This window comes from Alosa alosa, chromosome 5 (assembly GCF_017589495.1).
Source record: "Alosa alosa isolate M-15738 ecotype Scorff River chromosome 5, AALO_Geno_1.1, whole genome shotgun sequence".
Taxonomy (NCBI): Eukaryota; Metazoa; Chordata; class Actinopteri; order Clupeiformes; family Clupeidae; genus Alosa; species Alosa alosa.
In genome coordinates, this window is record NC_063193.1 from 17,445,925 (window position 1) to 17,470,766 (window position 24,842).

Here is a 24,842-nt window from a genome sequence, read left to right on the forward strand (position 1 = left end):
CTGGGCCTAATCAAAAAAATGCTTGCATTTGATTGAATAAGCCACTTGTTCGTCATCTATTGACGTGCTACTTCAACCACTCACATCGAAGCCACCCCACGGACGCTAATAACAGACTCACAGTCGCTTCACGCTATGTCACATCTATGAAACTCCCGCCCTGCGTCCTGATTGGCTAAACCATAAAGTTGGTTGGAGAAATCACTCTCAATGGAAGAGGTCCCAGATGGATGTGAGTGAAGCTAGGCGGAGCTAAGCGGAACGACATTCATCTGGCTAGGGTCAGGTTACGGTTCCATACCATCTTGCTGCAAATGATCAGACGTGTGAAGCACCGGGCATAACTTAATTTCACGGCTGTGTTAATTGTTGAGGAGGCCCATAGTTTGAGAAAAGCTGCAGATCATAGACAGATAAAGCATAATGCTCTGAGAACTGGGTGTAGAAGAGCTGCCATAGTTGCCACTGCATTACATAACAATTAAGCAAACATGATGAATATCTCTACTCCATGGTTCCCTGGGAGTGAAAGGCAGAAAATATGCTCATATCAGTCAAATGGCGCCAGTCATATTTATTTTGTTTATTTATTTTTCCTTGTTTTTGACTATCACTGTGATTATAGATATGTAACCCTTTCAAGCACATGTGCAGATAGGCTGACTGACTAGACATGAACAAGTTCCTCCGGCCTAACTTCTTGGTTGGAGAGTTTTGATAATCTTTACTGTCTAGGGGTATGATTCTCACTTGAGGTGTGAGAGGTCCCGGGTTCAACTTCCGGAGGAGCCCCCAATTTGTCACGTCCCAGTCCAGGGTTGTTGTTGGACATGAGCAAATGATAGGAGACGGCCAATAATGGAAGTATAAATTCAAAAATATTTATTTACAAAAATGATAAAAATATGGACGAACGAAAAATAAGGCTGCCCAAAACGAAAGGCCTCAAAAGTAGGCCCAGGTAATCCCCAGCCCACTGGGTGAAAAGGCTCTGAATCAGGGGATATACTGACCGGATATTTTTTATGACATGCAGCATATCAGGAGCATCTTTGATCATATCCTGAGTTTTTAAGAATCAGTGAACATATTGATTTATTTTGACTCCTGATATGCCAATGAGATATCAGGGGTATGCATACCCAAATCACAAGTCACACACACCATTTCTGGATATCTTTGGGTAGGTCTCCACCCTTGGATAGGCTATCATATTAGATAGTCTAGGCCCAAGATCTGCCTAATTAACAGTCACGCATGCCCTACGCCCAAAATGTACCATAAAACATCACTGATAGGCTATTTGCCGTTTGATTTCGATCTAATTTCGGGACATTCAAAAATAGACTATTTACAGTGTAAAGCCTACCTTTTTCAGGCCAAGGCTAGCCTACTTACCTAATTATTTTGGTTATGGTTCAATTTCAATGATATCTGAGATTTTATAGTTGCTATAGTCTGTAGGTCTAGCCTACTTTTTATGTATAATATGCATGAGATCTGTTGGAGGAATAAAGTCCACATTTTAAATGATCTGCTTTCCCCTTGTCTCCAATGCTGTCTGCCAAAACGAATTCGGTTCAGCTGGAGTTGCCACATAACAACAATACAAAGTGAAATTTAACAGTAGCCTAAACAATTTGAAGTAGGCCTACAAGAAGAATAGCAATAATAAACAACAATTCAATCAATAGCCTAATGAAAATAAATATATGCTACAAACCATAACACATAAGGAAGGCTTATTAAACTTGTTACATTTGAGCATCTATAATTTCATACTATTTTAACATTACAAGCTTCCTTGTGGGCCAACATAACAATGGATCAATCATGTTGTAACTTGTCTATAAAACGTGGGTGACTGATAAACCAATGTTGATTTAATTAAGAAACAAGGCTTAAAATGAAATTGACTCAAACTACATGAGAACCAATAATGTTAATAATCAGAATAGTACTAATAGCCCACTTGGCTACTATGTTTTGACACTTCTACAAAATCAGTTTGGTAGTCATTTTAATGTAACTAAAATATGCAGGCCTAATAATTTCCACGATTTCTTATGCTTTGCCTCTCGATAAAAGCATCGCTTTAACATACCCATCCCCACCCCTGACTGACTTTTTTAACTCTCCTTGCCACTGGTGGTGACTTCAACCGTCACTTTTCTGTCATGCATCTATCTGACTGCAAGCTGTACAAACTCTGCCGTCATCATATCCAAGGTAAGAACTACAGTACTTTTGTATGCCAATTGAAAACTGGAATTAATTAGGAAAATACTGTTTTTAGCATTAATGTTAACCAAAACCATTTGTTACCGTCATGTTAGAATCAGCTAGCGTTTGCTAGTGTAACTAAAAGAGGGCTTAAAAAACCTTTGGTCGTAAACAGTTTTTGGACCGTTTCAAAGCAAATCTCTCTACCCGCCCTCGCGCTCCAATGAGAGCCTTGTTTATGCTGCTGATATCAACAGACTTGTGCTAGAAGGCATTCCCTGACTATGGGAAAATGCTTCTGAAAGGAAGAGAAGTTTAGCCGCTTCCCTTTGGGTCTGGATCCTGAGCTGAGGAAGTAAAGTGTCACGAACAAGGGGCAACAGACATGGAGGAGGCATTGGTGATCGCTGAGAGGTGTGAAAATGCTAGAGAGGCTGTTAGGGTGGACTATCTCGGGGACTAGGAGGAACGGCTGGCTTTACGCATGTTGGGGTCCTGTAGCCTCTGTTCACTCACTGACTGATTATGGGAGTTTACACAAAACAGTACATGGCAGGAGGAGTTGAGGAATATCTTGGTAGGAATGAAAATGATGGCGAGAGAAAATCTTGACTGCGGGCGTGCAGGTGGATGGGGCGCAGCTCTCCTCCATCAGGGAGGAGCCCATGCTGTGCACCTGTGGAGGTTCTGGATGTGATTGGGGACCTCCCGTGAGCCACGAGGCGGATTCGCCCGGATAGGAGATTCCCGTCACCTGGGGGGAGACGGAGGCCGTTCATGGCGTCCATGCCCACGAGTCCTGGTCCTGCCTGTGGTCACGGGGGGGCCAGCCCAGCCATCGCCATTTTCCCACTATGAGGAGGGAGACACCCAGGAGAGGCGAGGGGAGTTTTTTTTCCTGGGCGCCAGCTCAGCCGACAGGGAAACGGGATGTAGCTGATGGTGCGGCCCGCGTAGCTGCTCTCTCTTTGGGCCCCTGGACTGACACAGGTGACAATGACTCAGTTATGAATGTGTGGGAACAACACTGGCAGATGCCTGTTTCTTATGTCCAAGGTGTGATTGGGGCACAGTGGTTCCTGTGCTACTAGATTCAGGATCAAGCGTGTATCTCTTATTAGTGCTTTGAGTTCGCGTGTCTGTCCCTGCACTCATTAGCCCCCTTAAGGAAAAACTATGTAACTGCGATGCAAATGGACAAATGTTGAACCGTTGGGCTGTTTCTGTTGTTTTATGTCTAGGCACAGACTCATGGCAACACACTTTCCATGTGTTGAAGTAAGCAGTGTTGTGGGCTGGAACTTTTGCTGAAGAACATGCCCTTTTTGGGCGTTGCATACCCAGATTACAACTATGGGACACTACCATCCCTCTACTCAGAGGGAAGAGACCCTAACCCTGTGTGCTGTAATGTGTCTATTGCCAACACCATGGCCTCCCCCCCTCTCTCAATGAGATCATTGTACCTGTTAATGTCCATCCACCTACCTTATCTGGTGCCTATTCATGTGACTTTGTTGGCTATCTAGGCCTAATATCCCTGACACTTGAATCTAGTAGTGGCTCACACAGTCACCTCAATTGAAAATGGACTGACATGTGCTCGGGTTCTAAACCCTACTAAAAATGATGTTGTTTTCTGACTGGGGCACTCATTTAGTTCTACTCTGTGGTGAGGCTGACTTAAATTCATTGCCACACAAGGTGTGGCTGCGGTGGCTGATACACCCCCCTCTGTCTTCCTGTGTTTTTTTGCCGGTCTGTGTCATTGGACGAGTCCCCCCCATCTCCAGAAGCACAGAGGCAGCACTCTCAGAGGTTGCTGCAGCAACTGGGGCGTTTTCAGCACCACAAATGAACACACTGAGGTAAAATGCACACAGGTGAAACCTGCATTCTTTGGGAAACCATCCTCCACTCAAGCAAGCGTGCATACCCGATGGGTCTTTCAAACTTCATATAACATTTCAAGGGCAGATGGGCTTGTCCTCAGGGGTTCTGCCTTGGAACATCTGTATGGTGTGCCTGGACGATGTCCTTCTTTACAATTCGCCACTTTTGAACATCTTTCCAGCCTCGTGAGGTATTTTCAAAAAATTAAGACCGCCGGATTAAATTAAACCCCCCCCCCCCCCCTCAAAGTGTCACCTTGCCGGAATCATGTGCTGTTTTTTTGGGACATACAATTTCTCAACATGGTCTACAGCCTGAGTCCAAGAACACATGGCCAACTCCTCAGTCTCCATCTGAAATCAAGAGCCTTTGTGTGGGCTTATGCTCATATTACAGTAGCTTTGTACACAATTTTGCCAAACATACCACCTCTGAATGTCTGATGGGTAAAATGTACCTTTTGAGTGGACTGTGGACTGTAAACATCATTTAACTATCTGAAAAAATTTGCTGTCCTCTGCTCCCATTGTGGCCCTACGGACTTCAATGTGCCTTTAAAGTGTTCTGAGCGCTCCAAGGAGGCTGTTGGTGCAGATTTTAGCCAAGTTAAAGAAGGAGATTGGAGCATGTGGTAGATACGCTAATAAACATTAAATCAGACTGGTCGCTGGGTCCACATTTGACAGCCGTGAACTGTGGAGCGGATTGTGTGGGCTGTCGTGAGTTCAGCAGGCATTACATTTGGCCTTCACGTTTGATCCTTTACCATTGTCACAGACCACCGCCCTCTGTTGGGGCTCAAGCATGGCTCGATAATGACCCAACAGGCAGTGGATGGATTTTGGGCTGGACCCATCAATTGGGACATTTATTGGTGCAAAGGCGGTCCAGCGATCATATGAATGCAGGCGCTCTCTCTCCGGCGGCGGAGAGGGACAGCCTGGCTGACTAACTTCTTAAGCTACTCAGACAACATGGGTGGAATTAGCGCTATACACCCAATGCCTCCAGACCAAAATAATCTGCAACCTGGCACGGTCTGCCTGTGTCGGCACTCACAGCGGCTAAAGGCGTGGAACAGGCATCCCTACCATGCGGCTGTCCACCCTGGGACATGATGTGGCAGACATTAAAGCAACAGGAGGCGGAGATGTGGTCATTGGAGTTGTTCTCGGCTGGATGGAGATATCCGGAGGCGGTCTGGACCCACACGACTGAGGCCTCTTACAGTTTGAGGAAGCTGTGGACAGAATTTGATACTAATTATGCAGATGGACTATTATGTGCGGTCTGTCCTCTAGTCCCTCACGGTGACAGACTAAATCAAATTGTGGTCCCCTCTGCTCTCATACCCTGATATCTTTCACAGCATTCAGCTGAGCGTGTGTGGGAGCATGCCATGGATGTTCCTGGCCCTCCATGTTCAAAGACGCTCAAGAACTGGTGTAAAAGGAACAGTGCAAAGCGTGTCAGATACGCCCGGTCCCAGATGCCACCACATGGGCTGATGCAATGGGGGGCTCTTGTGCAACCTCGTCCATTTGAGAGAGAGTGGCGGGCTGACATTGTTGAGTTGCCATTGACAACCAAAAGGGAACGATGCGTGCTGGTAGTTAAGGATTATTTCCACAAAATTTGTTAATTTATCCTCTGCAAAACCAGACAGCACAAACAGTGGCCTTGATGCCTCTTTAGGATTATCGTGTTAGTGCGATTATTGCGGGCTTGCACAGTGATCCAGAAGCGTCAGTTTGAAGCAGAGGTGATACAGAACCTCTGTCAGCTGCTGGGAATCACAAAACCATACCACTCCCTACCTCCAAAATCAGATGGAATGGTTGGCGTTTTAACAGGACCTTAATTGACCAGCTGGCTAAACTTTACAGGTGTGGGGTGAATGGGATGAATATGTGAAGCAAGTGTCAGCCCGGCACAATGCAGTGCATGCCAGCACCGCGTTCACTCCCTACTTCCTTGCCCACGGACCGGGAGGGCAGGGGGTTCGATTGACATTCTGATACCTACTGCCTGCCTTGGCGCCGCTGGCACCTGGATCTCACAGTGAGTTTGTCTCCTCATTGCGAGACAAACTGGAGGCCCCCCTTGTGACCAGAATGAGTAATGAGGATGCTCATGAGCGGCAGAAGCTTTTATCACATCAGAGAGGCCGACACAAACTGCCCACAAGGTGGGTGCAATGGTGTGGCTTAACAACCCAGTTGAAAGTCGCGATGAAATTAGCCCCACACTGGAAAGGAACCCATCAGGTCTTGCAGGTATTGACTCAGGCGATGTAATCGGCCTCCTGCACCGTGATCATCAACCCCCTTGGACTGTGATGAGCGACAGCGGTGGTGCATTATGACAGATTGAGGCCTTATACACTCGCCAGTTCACCCTGCCTGAACAGCGCCGAAGTCCAGTCCTCCTTTGCCCCGGTCCCTTGTTCTTCTGGGATTGTTTTTCGGCCCGATCCACGATGGACCGTCTGATGCAGCTGAGGGGCGTGTTGACCCAGAGCACACTGCACCGCCAGGCTCCTACCAGGGAGTCGGGTAAGGGAGATCACTAAAGGCCCCTGGACATTTCAGTGATTTTGTTGTCTACTGAGTGTGTGAATTGCAGTTCTTGGTCGACGATTGTTTTACTTTCGTTGAGATTGTAAAAAAAAAAAAAAAAAGAGAAAAAAAACATGGGGACATATCTTGTTGTTTTGGTTAAGTGTGTGGAATAATACCATGTCTGGATACGCGCTGTACCTACTGCATATCTGACCTATATGTTGATTAGTATGCTGTTTACATTTCAGGGATTACCTGGAATATTCTCTGCATGGGTGTTTTCTATGTGGAGTTGCTTTATACCTACACTGTTAGTGGTTGTTCTTTTAAACTTGGATCGCTCTTGGAGGGGACGTATGTAACAGACTGGTATCATAATGAATGTATTATCCCCTCGGGCTTTTCCTGTGAGTGAAATGATATATTCCTGCTCTCGCCGTAGAGAGCTTATTCTGGATACTGTGTTACAGATGATGACTAAGTGCAGTAAACTGTTCTCAACAAACTTCTGACTAACGAATTATTATAATATAGTAATAAGTGCTAAAGCTCGGTTACACTAGCTAGCGAGCTAACATCGGTAACGTTAGCTGCTAGCTATTAATGTTAACTTTTCCAATAACTAACTTTACCATTGTGTGGAATATCTTGAATGGTAGTTATATTCAACAATAAGTCTGTCTAAGATTTCGTTATGGATATAAAGTTTTAGTTTGAATGAAATGGCCAAAGCTATCAGGCACGAGTAGGTTAGCTAACCTAGCTATAACTTCTAGAAGCTACATTTATAGTGGCTGCTAATGACTATGCAGGCTAACGTGAACAGGGGGTTGACATACCTCAATATGATGCCGACAAGTGAAGGGATCTTTAGTTTGAGAAGGGTAACGTATAGTGTTATATTAAGCCATCCTTACACCAGAAGACTTGACCAGATTTGGGTAAGATTATTGAAAGATTGTAGTCTTTTGAGTAAAGCTTGAAAGCCAAATCTTGTCAAAGGTTTCTAATATATGGGTAGCATTAGGCAAAATGTTCTTCATTTCATAACCCTTATTTGGTTGTACCTGTGGTACAAGTTTGGTCTCATGCATCGTGTTTGGTCAGTATATTCTTGTACTCTAAATTATCCTTTAATCCTACTTGAACAATATTTGTTGTCAATCAAGCAGGGGAATCAAGCATTACACTATATCCTAGGAAAACCTGTTTTGTCGAATGTCTTTTGCATTGAGTACATTAGTGTGTACAATCAGATCCTATGATGGATGTGTTATATGACAACAAAATAGAGTTTTGAAAAATAATTATATAGTTTTGACTGAAGTGTTTCATTTTGCAAAAGACCATCTGCTAATTGTGTGTGGTGTTTTGAAAGAAAAAAAACAGACCCTGTTTTCAAAATTGTGCTAAGCAATGGAAAAAAAAAACTGTAAGAGCTATGTGTTAACATGCATTGCCATGGCAGATGAATTAGCAGGGCCCCTTATCATTTTCAAGCTTTGCAAACTGCATGGCTGAGAAAGCTCAAGTAACTTTACTGTGTTTGCAGCAGTCAACATGGCAACTTCAGAGCATGTAAACAGGATGAAACAGAACGACAGGTTGCCAGACGTGCATGCAGACAACCGCAAGGCAACAGGAAAAGGCTGGTTGTCAGGGTAATTTAGTGAGTTGCACTGCTTGAATGTCCCCTAAACTGTAAAAAGGGCTAAAGAGATGACACAGTAATGACACAATAATGTAATATTAGAGTTTGAAACGTTGTAATAGCAAGGAACACAGTTGTGATCAAGGTTTTAAGGAAAGAAACAAAATAAATCTAAATGAAAGTTGCACAGTCGTCTGTCATTTAAGTTCCGTCTTTTATGTGTGGGGTACTTGTGGTTTTGCATTTCTTTCTGTGTTACTGTATACCAGCCATATGACACATGCTTCCTATGGCCAAATATGCGCAAGAAAATATCTGCCAAATTGAGCGGTCGCACACTGTCTGGATAAAAGCATTTTAGTATTTGGTATTAAAGAATTTACATATTCTGAGACAGCACATGTAAAGTGAAGAGCAGAAGACAGATGGCAAGAACAAATTATGCCCTTGTGTACCCCCCTGTTGTAAGTGGTTTCAGAAATGGTGCTGCAAGATACCACAAAGCTAGGAAATGTCTGGTTGAGGTTGAGCTTTAGCAGGGGCCTTTCACATGTTTTCACCTGCTTTCACATGAAAACTATTAGTTGGTAATTTAACATTGCGGTATATGTGTTTTTTTAACAAACTGCATGTGAACAATGTTATGTATAAAAAAATGGATTTTAAAAAAAGCAGAAACTTCTAGGTAAAAGCATCTAGTTCATTGTGCAACAGTGTTAATAAAACGTCCTCATTTGTTATCTCAAAAAAATTGACAGATGACAGTAAACTGACAGTCTTTGTGTCTGTTTTTTTTGTGCATTTGTGTGTGTGTGTTTGAGAGAGAGAGAGATAGAACATATGCATGCTGATATTTGTGCATGCGCATGTGTCTGTGTCTGTGTGTGTGTGTGGGGGGAGAAGAGCTGCCATAGTTGCCACTGCATTACATAACAATTAAGCAAACATGATGAATATCTCTACTCCATGGTTCCCTGGGAGTGAAAGGCAGAAAATATGCTCATATCAGTCAAATGGCACCAGTCATATTTATTTTGTTTATTTATTTTTCCTTGTTTTTGACTATCACTGTGATTATAGATATGTAACCCTTTCAAGCACATGTGCAGATAGGCTGACTGACTAGACATGAACAAGTTCCTCCGGCCTAACTTCTTGGCTGGAGAGTTTTGATAATCTTTACTGTCTAGGGGTATGATTCTTGCTTGAGGTGTGAGAGGTCCCGGGTTCAACTTCCGGACGAGCCCCCAATTTGTCACGTCCCAGTCCAGGGTTGTTGTTGGACATGAGCAAATGATAGGAGACGGCCAATAATGGAAGTATAAATTCAAAAATATTTATTTACAAAAATGATAAAAATATGGACGAACGAAAAATAAGGCTGCCCAAAACGAAAGGCCTCAAAAGTAGGCCCAGGTAATCCCCAGCCTTTTCCTCGACTTTCACTCGGAGAGCGACAACGACGACCAAAAACCAGAGCACGTGGTTTGCGCAGTGGAGCGGAGCGGTGTAGCGTGGCGTAGTAGCAGCCAACCCAAAGTCCAAGAACGCCCTCAAAACCAAGATACCTCCCGATTGACGTCAGCCGGCACTATGCCGGCCCAGCAATTAAGCCCCCTGCTGAACTGTCTGAAATACAGATCAACAATACAAAACACAAGACACAGAGAGAAACAAGCAGACACAGAGAGAAACACACACAGGGACGTAACATGGTACTTAATATTTTGTGGTCTTCATTTAATATGAATATTTTTGATTGAGTTACACTTGGAATGTAGAATTGATCAGATCAGACTAATAACCTCTTAGATGTTACCATCATAAGCCTTTGGACACATAGACATCTCACATAATAAATGTTGTAAACCAGGTGTGTTTGTGTGTCCAAAAAACAGTAAAATAAGAAGTAGGCTAAACTATTAAAAAGACAGTTTGTTAAAGGATGAATGACCACACCAGAAGTGACAGTGCACTTTATGCCATAATCAGTGTCAATCAAAAGTTTAATTAACAAACTACTAAATTTCACAATACTAATTACAACACAAACTAGAAAATATAATTCCGAGGAATTACCAGTGTATGAAAATGCAAAACAGATAATGTAGAGATAGTTACAATGGTTTTGCTTAGGTAGACATGGTTGTTGCAATGCTAAATAAAGCTGTTTCTATGATGGTTGCTAGGGTAATCATGTTGGTTGCTATGGAAACTGACACAGATGCTTTATTTCAATGGTTGCTATGTTAAGTATAAGTATAAATACTTTAATTTGGTCTCTGCATTTAACCCAAACGGTGAATTAGTGAAACACAAACAGCGTACACACAGTGAGGTGAAGCACACACTAATCCCGGCGCAGTGAGCTGCCTGCTACATTGGCGGCGCAGTGAGGGGTTAGGTGCCTTGCTCAAGGGCACTTCAGCCGCAGCCCAGTGGTCGGGGCTCGAACCGGCAACCCTCAGTTACAAGTCCAGAGTGCTAACCAGTGGGCCACGGCTGCCCCAATGTATATGGAAAGCTTTCTGACCCCAACATGCGTACACCTTTTCTGTGATGTGGATTGTGAAGGGGACTATAAAATTACTAGCCTATTTTGCAGACTCAAGATACTTTGGAGACAAAAGTAAACAATTAGCCACTGAAATACCTAATGCAAAGTTTGCAGTGCCTTCTGGTTTTATGCTTTCATTTTAGTGGCCAAAATTCCTCTGGTAAGCATGCGGATTGTCAAGTGTTTAAAATAAGTGAACTATGTTAAAAGTAAACAGATATCTACGGAAGCGTATAACTGCCACACTAGTAAAAATAAAAAGGCTCAGTATTATTTAATTATGTGAAAAGTTTTCTTGCTATAACAATATTTTTTTCACGTTTTAACAAGATATGTATCACGTTATTACATGAAATTATCACGTTATTTATAAGTATATATATATATATATATATATAAGTATAATGTTGGTTGCTAAGTAGGTGGTGATTACATGAAATTATCACGTTATTTATAAGTATATATATATATATATATAGTATATAATGTTGGTTGCTAAGTAGGTGGTGATTTAATATAGTTGACTGGAGGCATAGTTGATGATAACTGACGGTTGGAATAGCTGAACAGTTAAATAGTTGGATAGTTTAAATAGTTTAATTATTTAATAGTAAATTATTGTAGTGAGGACTTTTATTTTGAAACAATTGTGGGCAGAGGAAACAGTTGGCGGGAGTCATAGTTGATGACAACTGATGGTTGGAATAGCTGAACAGTTAAATAGTTCGATAGTTTAAATAGTTAATAGTAAATTAGTGAGAGAGGAGTTTGCACAGATGTATAAAGTGCAACACAAATTTTATTTTAAAGTGCCAAAATAAGGGACTAACGTTTCGACATTCTGCCACGTCTTCGTACTAGACTCCACTACACTCTTCGTACTAGATAACAGTGGAGACACGCACTTACAAGGGTTTTTCTCTTATTCATCTTACTTAACGCTCGGGTTTTTTTTCTGACTGTTTCTCGAACATGCTCAGCATAAAAACGTCGTGCACTGCTTTAAGACGCTCTTAATGTTCTTTATGTCTTTGTCTATGTCATTTGCTGTGGATGTTTTTTTTTTTTTTTTTTGTGATGTTCCTTCTGCTTTTGTTTTTTTCCTGTCAATGTAATGTCTGTCAATGATTGTCTGTTGTTTTTTGTGTTTTGTTTCTGTTGGTGATTGTTTATTTTTTGAAGGACAAAATGTAAAAATGTTAAATAGTAGTGCAGTAGAAGACCGGTCAAAATGATTTGATTGTAAATGAAAGCACTACATTTAAATAAAGTAATAAAAAAAAGGGGGAGCTGTCCACGTCAATGGATTTTCTGACTGCACGTCACAGCTTCCACCCGCTACAACCGATCTACACATTAATTCACACCAATACAAAAATAGAAAAACTTTGACAAGCATCCCAAGTAGGCTATATACCGCACACAGACATAAATAGTAATTATTTAAGATTAGATTGTTGCACCGTTTATGTCTGTGTCACTTAAGGGATAATTCCGGTATTTAGCACTTTGAGTCCCTTTTCTGGTTTGTTTTGGATGAACAAGAGTGGTGGACACTGAAATTTTGATGATGGGTCCTACCTCACAAGTTATACGAATACCTTACAAGTTTTTACCGCCTCCGTGAATTGAGCATTTAGAAGCTGCGCTCATTTACACTTCACAAACTTTAAAGCCGATTTTCTCAAAACTTGTTTATTTGCTGAGATGAGGATAGCCTTTACATTTTGGCCAATATCTCTGGGTTGACTAAACGGAATTGAACAAATTACCCCTTGTTTTAAACCCTAAGGTCTGGATTATGAATATCCAATAAACCATTTTTTATTTTATCAAACTGGACTCATTTCGTGGTGGCACGCCCCATATATCAAAAAGTATAAAGTTTACAAATACGAAAAATACATTGTAAGTAAGTAAGTAATTATTTATTTATATAGCACATTTTTATTAATAATAATAATAATAATCATACTAATAATAATGTCTATTATTGCTATTTTCCTTATTGTAGTCTACAGTCTTACCAAAGTCTTACCATTAGTTGTAGCAATTAGTTCTAGAATCATTATGATGCATGTTATGTGTCATAATCCAACAATGCTCAAAGTTCTATGGGTGTCATGGTGATCATGGAAACATTTAAAAGGGGATGCCAAGAGGTTCAGACAAAGATCCTTGATTACTAGCAAGATAGAGCAACGTAATTCGTTACTATGGGAGCAAAATGGGACAGTTCGGTCTGCATAAGTGGGAGTGTCACCTTATGTCACTAAATAAACTTTCTCTCTTAATAAGCAATAAGAACAGATAAACATAATTGTGTTCACAATATCATTGTCTATAATCATGTATGATACCAATGAATCATTCTTTAGGACATGATATAAATAATTTAATTAGTCATGTGTACCGAGCTAGCTAGCTAGCTAGCTTAAAAAGCCAAACAAGTGGATGGGAGTAGCTATGGCAATACAGATATGCGCTAACAAGTGACTAGTAGTTGAAGGACTTCGCTTAAACTTAATATACTGTTCCAAATTCGCTTGAGTATAAACTATCCACTTTAACTAATGTCAGTAATGTTATTCAGCTAGTTGTCATTTCAAAGAAATTACACTTCTCCGTTTAAAATGTTACCTTAGCTAAGAGGCTAGCTAGCATGCTAACAACTGGACAGTAACTGGCAGCAGCATGGTCTGATATTAAGTTATTTTATTACAAATCCAAACACTAAAAAATTACACTTTTAGGCTTGAAATGATCCCAAACACTTACAGATTATGACAAAATGTTCCAAAAAACCCTCAAGAAATCCAGAAAGACATAATGACCAATTTAATGGACCAAGTCTCCATTGACATTAGTGCAGCAAGGGTTTACTCTGGTCTGCATAAAGGGGGATTTTCCCCCCTCCCCATTGCAATAATCGAACGCGGAAATTGTCGAACGTTTGCGCCTCTCGCTCCGCTTTAACCCTCTCTGGTTCAGATCTTCATTCTACAGCAATCAGTCAACAAGTACGGATGATTACAGTTGAATATAATGTAATAACTTTTCGTTGGTTCAGTATTTTTTAATTTAATAATAATGATGATAATAATAATAATAATTATAATAAGTTTAAATACGATTATTGTAGTAGGCTGAAAAGATTTAATGTGACTTCGAAATGAAGTGCTCCCCAGCTTTGGAATAGCCTTCCTGATGTTGTGAAATCCTGCCCCACTATTAGTAGTTTTAAATCCAACCTAAAGACCTACCTCTTCTCCCTAGCTTTTAACACTCCCTTTTAAACTCCATGTTTATATGCATGTATATGTATTACTGTTACAAGGATACAAGGAAGTTTATTGTCACATGCATATAGTTACTGGAAGTAAGAAATGCAGTGAAATTATGTCTGGTGTCAGCCTATTTGTGCATTTATGGGGGGGGGGGTACAAAGTGCAGTAGAAGGGGTTTAGTAGATTAAGTGGCAGGGGCTGCATAAGAAAGGTGGGGGGGGATTGGGATTGGGCGGGGGCACCAACAAGGAGCATCCAAGAGCAACAGGGGCAGGGAAAACTCCCTTACCAAGGAAGAAACCTTGGGCAGATCCACGGCTCAAGGGGCTAACCCAACTGCCAGGGGTCTTGGTGTGTGTGTGTTGGGGGATGACAGGGGAGATGGGATAGTGTGCTGTGTATGTGGGGAGAGGGCAGTGTGCAATATGTGTGTTGGAGAAGCTTCCCTCATGAGACAATGTGCTGTGTATGTAGAGGAGGGGGAAGGGACTGAATTGCAAGTATGGTGAAGGGACTTACTATTGCAAGCAGAGTATTGTATGTATGATGTATGTGAGTGATGACAGTGAAGATGTGTGTGGGCGGGAGGGGAGTGGAGCAGTGACTGTGTGTGTGTGTGTGTGTGTGTGTAGTGTGTAGGTAGGTGAGGGCAGTGTGCTGTAAGTATGTAGAGGATGTGTGTTGGAGAAGATCCTGAAGACAATGTGCTGTGTGTGTGTAGGGAGGGGGCAGTGTGCAGCAAGTATGTAGAGGAGGCTTACTGTAGCAAGCAGTGTGCTGTAAGTATGTGAGGTGATGACAGTGATGATGTAAGTGTGTGTGTTTTTTTTGTGTGTGTGTTGGGGATGGGGGGTGGGGTGGGGGCAGAAAGGCTAGGCAATCAAGGACATGGGTAGATAGATGGAGGAGAAATCAAAAATAATAAATAAAAAAAGTTCTATGGAGATGTGCAAAAGTTGGAGAAAGTCAGATATGTGTGTGTGTGTGTGTGTGTTTTGACGCAGTGATGAAATAAGAAAATAAATAAAAAGGTCTGTAGCATAGGGAGAGGGATGTAAAAGTGCTAAAAAGTCATGTAGGTGTGTGTGTGTGTGGGGGGTGTCATGAGTGCTGAGGGAGTGAATGAGTGCAAAGTCAGTATAGTGTGAGTTCAGAGTTGGGAAATGTTTGAGAGTGCTGAGGAGTGAATATGTGCAAAGTCAGTATAGTGTGAGTTCAGAGTTTGGATGGCCTGGGGATAAAAACTTCTCCTGAGTCTCTCAGTTCTGGCTTTGTGACTACATAGGCATCTTCTTGATTTCAGCGGTAGGAATAATCCATTGTTAGGATGAGAAGAGTCCTTCAGAATCTTTTGGGCTCTTAGGAGTACTCTTCTGGAATAGATATCTTGTAGAGCAGGGAGTTGAGTTCTTATAGTACGCTCAGCTGAGCTACTACTCTCTGCAGAGTACTACAATCTCTAACTGTGGAGTTCCCATACCAGGTGATGATGCTACCAGTTAGAACACTCTCAACCGCTGAAGTGTAGAAGGCCTTCATGATCGATGTAGAAAATTATTTGTTTTATAAATATTGTTATTATTTTTATTATTATTATTATTATTATTATTATTTTTATTTTTATTATTTTATGTAAAGCACTTTGGTGCAATGCTATTGCTTTGAAATGTGCTATATAAATAAATTTGACTTGACTTCGAAATGATAAAAGACTCACCAGAGCCAAATGATGTATCTCTTCCACTGAACAGTGTTACAGATACAGAAAAAGAAAGCCAAATAGCATAGATCACAAGACCTGGTGATCCAACCATGGCCGAAAGGTCTGTTAGGATTTCACGTGTCCCATCTGAAGGGCAGCTGGACCCCAACTTCCAGGAGGGGAGGCTGAGGAGGCCGACCCCTGACAAGAGAGAGCTGGACCAGTGGGTGAAGGAGCTGGAGAGAAAGGTGGCGAGGACAGGATGAGGGATGAGTTGCGGTGAATGAGAGAGGCTGTGCACAGTAGGAGCCAAGAGATGTGGGCAAGACAGTGGGAGTGGCAGTATGTCCTATATACATTAATAAGCTGATACTGGACGTTTATATACAAGCAAGATGCTCATATTTGAGATTGTCTGGCATTTCGGTTCATTAATGATGGGTTCAGTCATTAACACAGTGTTTTTAAATCTGCAGTATCTGTCAGGTGGCACTGAAGAAAAAGCAGGAAGAGAAAGAGAGACAAGGTGCCCAGCTGACAGGACTGGAGGAGAGGGTGATGAGAAAAAGAGATCAGGCAATTGAGGCCTAGTCCACACGTACCAAACCGACCTTTTTTTCCTCCGTCTTCCCTGGAACCGTATCAAGAATATTTGCGTCCAAACGGATCCATCTCAACACGTTATTTCATATCCCAGGCCTATAGGTGGCACTGTTTGTTACAGAAATTGACCAAAGCTTGCGCGCTGTGTAGACCATACAAACAGACAGAGTAGGCTACAACGAAAATGGCTAGTGCAAGGAAATCAGAATTGTTTGTGTGGACTTATAGTGAACTGTCAACTGTAGTCAACTGTAAAACTAATAAACTTCATTTTTACGGTTTGTGAAGTATGAGGTCCCGTCCTTTATTTGGCTAACGCAGGTACACATAAGTTCACATTAGTTTTGACTATCGCAAGTGCATAGGCTACTAAAGGCTAGGCGTACCCAAGTTCTAGGCTATTCCATCGCCATATTTATAATATTGCTATAATACCTTCGTTAGTAACAGTCGATACATTTGCCTGCATCAAATTGCGCATTCACATTTAGTGTGCATCTACCATAGGCTTAACATGAGTTCTAAGCATCTTTGTATGCTCATATCTGACTTCACTAGACTATGAATGCATTTATTTATGTTGTAAGACATGTAAAATAAATGAATGACACCGGCACTACGCACAAATTAATTTAAACTTACACCGCACTTCCCTAATAACTTCTGACTAGTTCTCTCGCGTCACTGACAGTAGCTAGAATGCATAAAAAAAAAACACCGGGAAAAACAGTGTTCAGTCCACCAAGTCATAAGCTATTAGCGCTAAAGCACCAGTTGTGATATTTATCCTACTGAGTGTAATCGTAGGTAATGTCATGTAAGAAAACTAGTATTGTTAGGCAATAATACTGTATAAGTGTCAAGTCCAGGGCAGCTGAGGTGCGGCGATGACATCATCAATTCGCATATGCGGTTTCGCCGTCCAAACAAACTCACAAGGGCTACGGTTTCAGATTTTTCCACCCTGGGACCAGGTTTCAAAAAAGTGCGGTTTCTGGTGCGTTTAACCCAAAAAGCGTCTCCGTGTGGACAGGGCCTGAGTGTTGCCTACAAGTGCGAAAGGCGGAGCTCAAATTTCCAGGAATGTCCCTCGTTGGCGGATGTATTTCAAAGATGGAGGCGCAACATGGATTCAGCCATTTCGCGCGTATGTATTCGGAATAGCAGATTCTACACTTACGAGAATACTTTGATTAGTAGGTGGAAATAATTACATATGAATGAGCACATATTTTTGAAAGAACAAAGGGGTTTTAGCTAAGAATTAACTCAAAAAATTACACAATGTAGCTTTAAGCTTTTTAAAGTGCGAAGCGGCACGACCGGGCGACCGAGGCAACATGATCAGAGAAGGTTAGTTGGTTGTTGAGAATAGTGTTGCACGGTGTATCAACACTAAAAAGGTATCACGATGCCTTCACGCAAAAAACGATACGATACGTCTGTGTGAACTGCTGCTCTCACTGCTCCTTGCACGCATCTAGGCAAGTGGGCGTGTCAAGCAGGCATCTCTGAGTGAGTGAGTGGCAGCTAACGTCAACAAAGTTCTTTGCCGACAGTCCTCTGCCTTGTGGATAAAACAAAAGGTGAAGTGAAATCTGGAACTATATGGGATACATCGGGAATAGTGAAGGCAAGCCATCAGGGGGAATAGTAAAGGCAAGCCATCAGGTACACAGAGGCCCGTTTGTAAAATATGTTTCAAAGTCATTTATAAGCAGTAGCCTAGGCTGCGCATGGCTAAACACCTCGCAGACATATACCAACATTTTTAAAGAGTTCAAAGAACGACAGGTTAACGAATATGCTATAGAAAACACGACTACATGGTTAGTGCCAAGTTCTTCTCTTCTGTTTTAGTCTAGCCTAAGTGAAACGAGTACCCCACTAACACAGAACGGTTAGGGAACGTTCCCTAAAGGTTATAACGTTCCCTAAACGTTAAGGGAACCAACCAACTGAAACGTTCTCCTGTGGTTGCACTGTCCCTCCACACAACGTTCCCGTTTGGTTGTCTTTGGTTGTTTTTTGGTTGTTCTGAGTGAGGTTTTGAAATGTTTATTTAAACAAGCTCCATTTCAGTTTTTGAAGTAACATACAAAATGTTTGCAGTCACTTGATTTAGATCCACTCAAACGATTGGTCTTATAAAATCTAAGTAGCCTAAGGTAAACATCATATCAAGATAATATTTCTTTTAGGCTAATATCAATTTTACTAAATAAAAAATATATACTTTTGTGCTTTTTTACCATATTAGGTGAATGAAGAATCTATCAATAGAACACTTTTCACAACTAAGAAAATTCACTTCTTTCATTTCACATTTCACTTCAGTTCAATCAGACAGGTTCCCTTACACGTAGGCCTACCCCCACGCCAGTAGGGGGAAGACAGCGCCTCTGCTTTCAGGTGATCGATTGAAGTCTTGTCCTGACTTCCGTTAACGTGGTAGCCAAGAAATCTAGACGCACCCTAGCGGCGGCAAATTAATTTGCTCAGCCTGTACGTCTAGTATCAAACCATAGGGATTTCTATTGGCTGACGCCGTGGAGGTCATCCAATCACAGCGCTCTATTTTGTTAGAGAGCCTTAAGGCAGGCTTAACAGGATAACGACAGTCCTGTGCGAGCGTGAACAACAAGGAAGGTGGCTATGGCTTAACGACGAAGAAGCAAGCCGGTTGTTTGAATCGGCGTTGGCGTCAATTTTGGAGGAGTTGGACTTTTTTTTTTTTGAAAGTTGAGCAACACAATGCACTTAAGTCATTCCTTTCGAAGAAGATTGTATTTGCTGTTTTGCCGACTGGATATGGATATGGTCGTAGCGCTGGCCTATTGCATGCCTAGGCAGTTTGAAAGACAATTCTCTGCCCACCCCTTGGATTAAGCGAGGTGAATGGTTAGATTCCAGACTATAAATTTCAATGATAGGATGGCCCGCCAGGCTAGTAAACGGGCTCTGTTTGAATTCCGTGATTCTTGAACACCGCTGGAAGAAGTCTTGGAATGGATTACACTCGTCTTGAATTCGATCTCACGAAAGTAAGTGAAATATGTTACAGTTTCATGATGTAGGCCTAGTGGTTGTAATGCAAGGGTTTGAGGTTTAACCTTAAGTCCTTTCACTTGTAGGGCTTTGTTATATTCCGATACTGCCAAGTTTGTAATTTACCAGAGCACATTGCTCGTTCGTCTTTGTTTGCTGCTGTTCTCGATGTGTTATGTTTTGCAGCATTGTATGTTTTATCATCGTGTTAACCTGCTCACGTTGATGTTACAAATAATAGCACTGGGCTACCGTTTCTTTTAATTAGTTTTAGTGTACAGTCAGTCTTTATAGGCAAGTCACTCGGCAGCAGTGGTTAGTCTAGTAGGCTAGTGGATATACTGTATGTAGCTGGATATAGGCTTAGGCTACTGTGATGTAGGCTAGTAGTTAGCTGTAGTGGGTAGGCTATACTGTGATCAACCCCAAATGTATCCTAGTCTATTTTAAGTGGGTATACTGAGATGGTGATGCTTTTTAAGTGGGTATAACCTACTAAACAGTCCTGCATATGTAGGCTACACTAGAGCCATAGAGATGGCTATAGATAATGTCTACACACTGTCGACGGCCATCTTGTAACACACATTTTATCTGATAGACGATTCAAGTGAATAGACCTCTGAATTTTGCCTTCAAAAAGCTGAGATCCGGTAGCCTATCTTGCGATTTTTGTTATGGGAAAATAACATGGGGAGAGAATTATTGCACTCTCCCGGGGACGAAGAAGTCTGAAATGCAGACAATTGCTCAACACACTTTTGTCCTCTGCCTTCGAGTGGTAGGCTAACTGTGATCTTCGGTAGGCCTACGTTAAGACAGCAACTTAGATTTTTGCTACCCCAGACATAACTTGCAATGTAACTTGTCATAGGTAGTTAGGTTAAATTAACACCCTGATCTCCTTATAGGCAAAGATGGCAGTTTTGGTTCCTTTTTGTAGGCGAACTTCATGACTTTTTTGTTGTTGTAAACAGCACAAGTGACTCATCACACAGAGGGAGGTGGCTTGGCCATGGAGACGGAAATAAGAGGTAAGAAGACTCACTTAATTTGTTCACATATGCAGGTATATAATGCATTTAACAACTAAACTAACACCATCCATTTTTCCATAGCAATAAGGACAACCATTACCGTATGGCACAGCGAATGGACGCATTTGAGGAGAAGTTGGATGAGCTGCTCATGCTCTTAAAGGAACTCCCAGTCACCTCCCTCTGCTCCAGTCGATGACATGTTGCTGTCGTCCTGCTCGACAGTCACTGAGCTGCAGGAGAGGAGGAACAAAATGCCCTCCCTCCAGGAGACCATCACCAAAGACTCCACATATCCTGCACACACACTCTTTAACTTCCTCCCCTCTGGCAGGCGCTACAGATCCCTGCACACAAAAACAACCAGACACAAGAACAACTCTTTTCCCACTGCCGTCACTCTCCTGAACTGCAGATAAGTGGGGGTCATCCCCACTTTGACCATTCACCTGCACATTATATACTTTATCATTCCAATATGTGTCTTGCACACTACATTTGCACTATTACTTTGCACTCTACATCACACTCCATGTGTACTTATTTTGTTGACTTGGAACAAAATACACTTGGAGGAGGCCTGCGTCCTTTCTTTTCCAGATATTTTAGGATTTGGATATCGTTTCAGTATCGAGTATCAAGATATTTATGGCAGGCATTGTATCGAAGTCATACTTTTTGTTATCGTGACAACACTATTCCAGAGCCACTCTGTTTTCTAGATGTTGAGGATCGGAGGCTCTACCACCAACAAGTGATGCTGCTCAAAGGTATATTAGAAGAGCACATTATCAAGCTCTAGTATGGAGGCAAGCACACATGGAGGCAGCCGTGGCCTACTGGTTAGCGCTTCGGACTTGTAACCGGAGGGTTGGCGGTTCGAGCCCCGACCAGTAGGCATGGCTGAAGTGCCCTTGAGCAAGACACCTAACCCCTCACTGCTCCCTGAGTTCCGCTGTTGTTGCAGGCAGCTCACTGCGCCGGGATTAGTGTCTGCTTCACTTCACTGTGTGCTCAGTGTGATTCACTAATTCACGGATTCGGATAAATGCAGAGACCAAATTTCCCTCACAGGATCAAAAGAGTTTATATACTTATACTTATACCAAATCCAGTGTTACTAGAAGTAAAATGTTTTTTACTTGTCGGTTGTTGTTGACGGTAGATGCAGTTCTACATTATTCCCGCTATTTAAGTTCATATGTACTGTAGGATATATTCTGAGTTAAAGGTTGTCTGTGCAACTTGTTATTGTGATGAAATGCATTAAACACCACATGAGTGACTCACTATGTTAGCAATAAAATTTATGGTTGTGTTTTGATTAGAATTTCCGAGTTTATTACATGTTAACTGTAATCATGTTCCCATTAAATATGTTAATAAACTATAGTATGGCTTCTTTAATGCTCAAACATGTATTTAGAGAACACTTTTATTTGGTTTTAGTGATTACTTTTGAAATCAACCCAATTTAGGTAAAAACCAGATGTACCGCAGAGCGGTACAAAATATGACCGCTGCCCAGTCCAGCACATTTTTTCCACAAAAAGAAATCACGCTGAAAGGCCTATATGATTCTAACTGTCTCACTAAATTGCATTATCCACACTCAATTCTCACTGGTATCTGCTAGACAACAAGTACCAAAACATGATTAGTTCATAGATTTCCGATTGTAAAATTCATTTTATACAACCCCACCACCATCTTGCCTGTTCATAATTCTGAGAAATTCTTGATTGTTTGTGTTATGTTTATGTTATGTGTGTGGGTGTGTGTGGGTGTGTGTGCCTGTGTATGTGCCTGTGCATGCAAGCGTACATATGTCTACTGTGTGAGTATGTGTCATACGTATGATTACTGTGAATGTATGTGTGTGTGTGTGTGTGTGTATCTGTTTGTGCACATGTGTGCACATGAAATGGGTTAACACGACCCCTGGAGGCAAACATATGGAAAAAAATGGTCATCCTAGGCCCTACAGTTCTCAAGATATTCACAGAGAACTGTGTCTGCCCTACCCTCCTTTCGGGGGGTCCAGTCCAGCAGGGGGGCTACAGATCAAAACATGAAGAAACAAAAAACGAACAAATGAACAAAAAATGACGGTTCCATGCTATCCATGTGGGGGTACATGCCCACCAAGTTTTGTGGACCCCGGTCTTTCAGTGTCCCGGGAATCCTTGTTGGTGTACGTCACTAAATGTACATATAAATTATTTTATTGTAAGGCCCCCCATGAACGAAAGTACACAAAACTTGGCATGCATTCGGAGGGTGTCATAATGATCCTACACTTTTAATTTCGTGCAGTTTTGACCTTGTCAGCCAGAGATATTGTGATGAAAACACCTCATTTTTTGCTTTTGAATTTTTAACTAGGTGGCGCTATACATGAAATAAGTGGTAATGGGATGGGTTGACATGCCCCTTAAGACCAACATACATAAAAAGGTGGACCTCCTAGGCCCTACGGTTCTCGAGATATTCACAGAAAACTGTCTCCAGCCACCTACAGGCCAGTTGCTGTATAGTAACATAAATTAATTTATTGTGTGGCCCCCCATAAACGGAATTCCACAAAACTTGGCGTGCATACAAAGGGTGTCATAATGATCCTACACTTCCAATTTCGTGCAGTTTTGACTATGTAAGGTCACAGATACCTTCAATTACAACACCTCATTTTTTACTTTTTGTGTTTAACTAGGTGGCTATACATGAAATGAGTGGTTATGGAATGGGTTGACATGGCCCCTTGAGATCAACATACAAAAAAAAAAAGGTCCTCCTAAACCCTACGGTTTTCGAGGTATTCACAGAAAACTGTGTCTGCCCTACCGAAAAACGATGGTTCCATGCTATCCATGTGGGGTTACATGCCCACCAAGTTTCGTGTACCCCGGTCTTTCAGTGTCCCGGGAATCATTGACGGAAATGTGGGCATGCGAAAAATAAAAAAAAGAAAAAGAAGAAAAAAAAAGAAAAAATCTGACTAAACCTATATGCTGCGCGGCGGTCATAATAAGCAAAAGAAAATCGCTATTTCATGTTAAAATGCTGATTATGCAGCTTAGATCTCAGAATTGAGCTTGGTAAACAAAATATTCAGAATCAGCACCCTCAAATTAGGTAAGAAGGGTGGTTTACCAACTTTTCCTCAAATTTGCCGTCAGAAGTTCTCTTCTGTGAAGCTGCTCTCCCTCTATATAGTTGTTTTGTATATTGTTGGTATCAGCCACAATGTATATTGTTGTCTCTATTGTACAGTATGTCTGTCTATTTGTTGAATGTATAGAGCACCTACCAAAGTCAAATTCCTTGTGTTAGTATACTAAACCCTAATGGTTGCAACGATTAGGGAACGTTAGGGGAAGGTTTCTAAAGGTTGCAACGGTTAGGGGAAGGATCTCTAAAGGTTGCAACCTTTAGATAACGTTAGGGGAACGTTCAGGGAAAGTTTTATATAACCAAGAACTAACATTCCCGGAACATTCAGCAAACTTTCAATGGGAACCAAAACTTACTCAAAAACTATGGTTCCCATAAATTGTTAGCTGGGTAGGCCTATGGTTCTCTGGGATAAAGCGAACCTTCCTTCATCAATGAATTTTAACGAGACATAACGAGGTAATCATTTTGACGAGACATAACCAGTGTTGTAATGTAACGGAGTACAAATACTTCGTTACTGTAGTAGAAATTTCACGTATCTGTACTTTACTTACTATTTAAATTTATGTCAACTTCCACTTTTACTCCACTACATTTCCTAGATAAAATGTATACTTTTACTCCATATTTACACTAAGCATCTTCGTTACTCGTTACTAAAACATAAAATTAGAAAAAATGTGTGCGACTGCAATAAGGGAGGTTTGGCGAATCACTGCTCCTAGATTGCATTACTCACGCTCCGCACGCTGCTCTTGTTTGTTGCTAGAGGAGGACCGCCATGGAAGCACGAGCACCTACTGGAGGACCTCCCGTTATCATAGACGACCACCCCGACGATAGTGGTGAACTCGGTGTAGTGGTGAATATAACGTCATACACCCGTGGCCGCATTTGCAAGAAATGTTTCTGTACATCGGCTACCTGCCCTAGCGGCCTGTGAAAGGCTATTTATCCATAGCATCCGCATTCTGTGCATGACACCAATGCAATGCCTCTGCATGGGGTGGACTATTTAACAGAAAATAAATGAGATGGAAATAGCCTTGTTGGATATAAGTCCTACAGTAGTGTTTCCAAGAGTGCCTCTATGGACTCTTGAA

The 24,842-nt window shown here is 41.7% G+C and overlaps 1 long non-coding RNA gene across 1 annotated transcript; it reads left to right on the forward strand.

The window, feature by feature from the left end:
* Window positions 1-19,189: 19,189 nt before the first annotated feature.
* On the forward strand, window positions 19,190-20,981 carry LOC125294328. The gene is made up of 3 exons (XR_007193515.1): window positions 19,190-19,521; window positions 20,503-20,559; window positions 20,644-20,981. It is a non-coding gene; the product is annotated as an uncharacterized LOC125294328 (long non-coding RNA).
* Window positions 20,982-24,842: the final 3,861 nt, after the last annotated feature.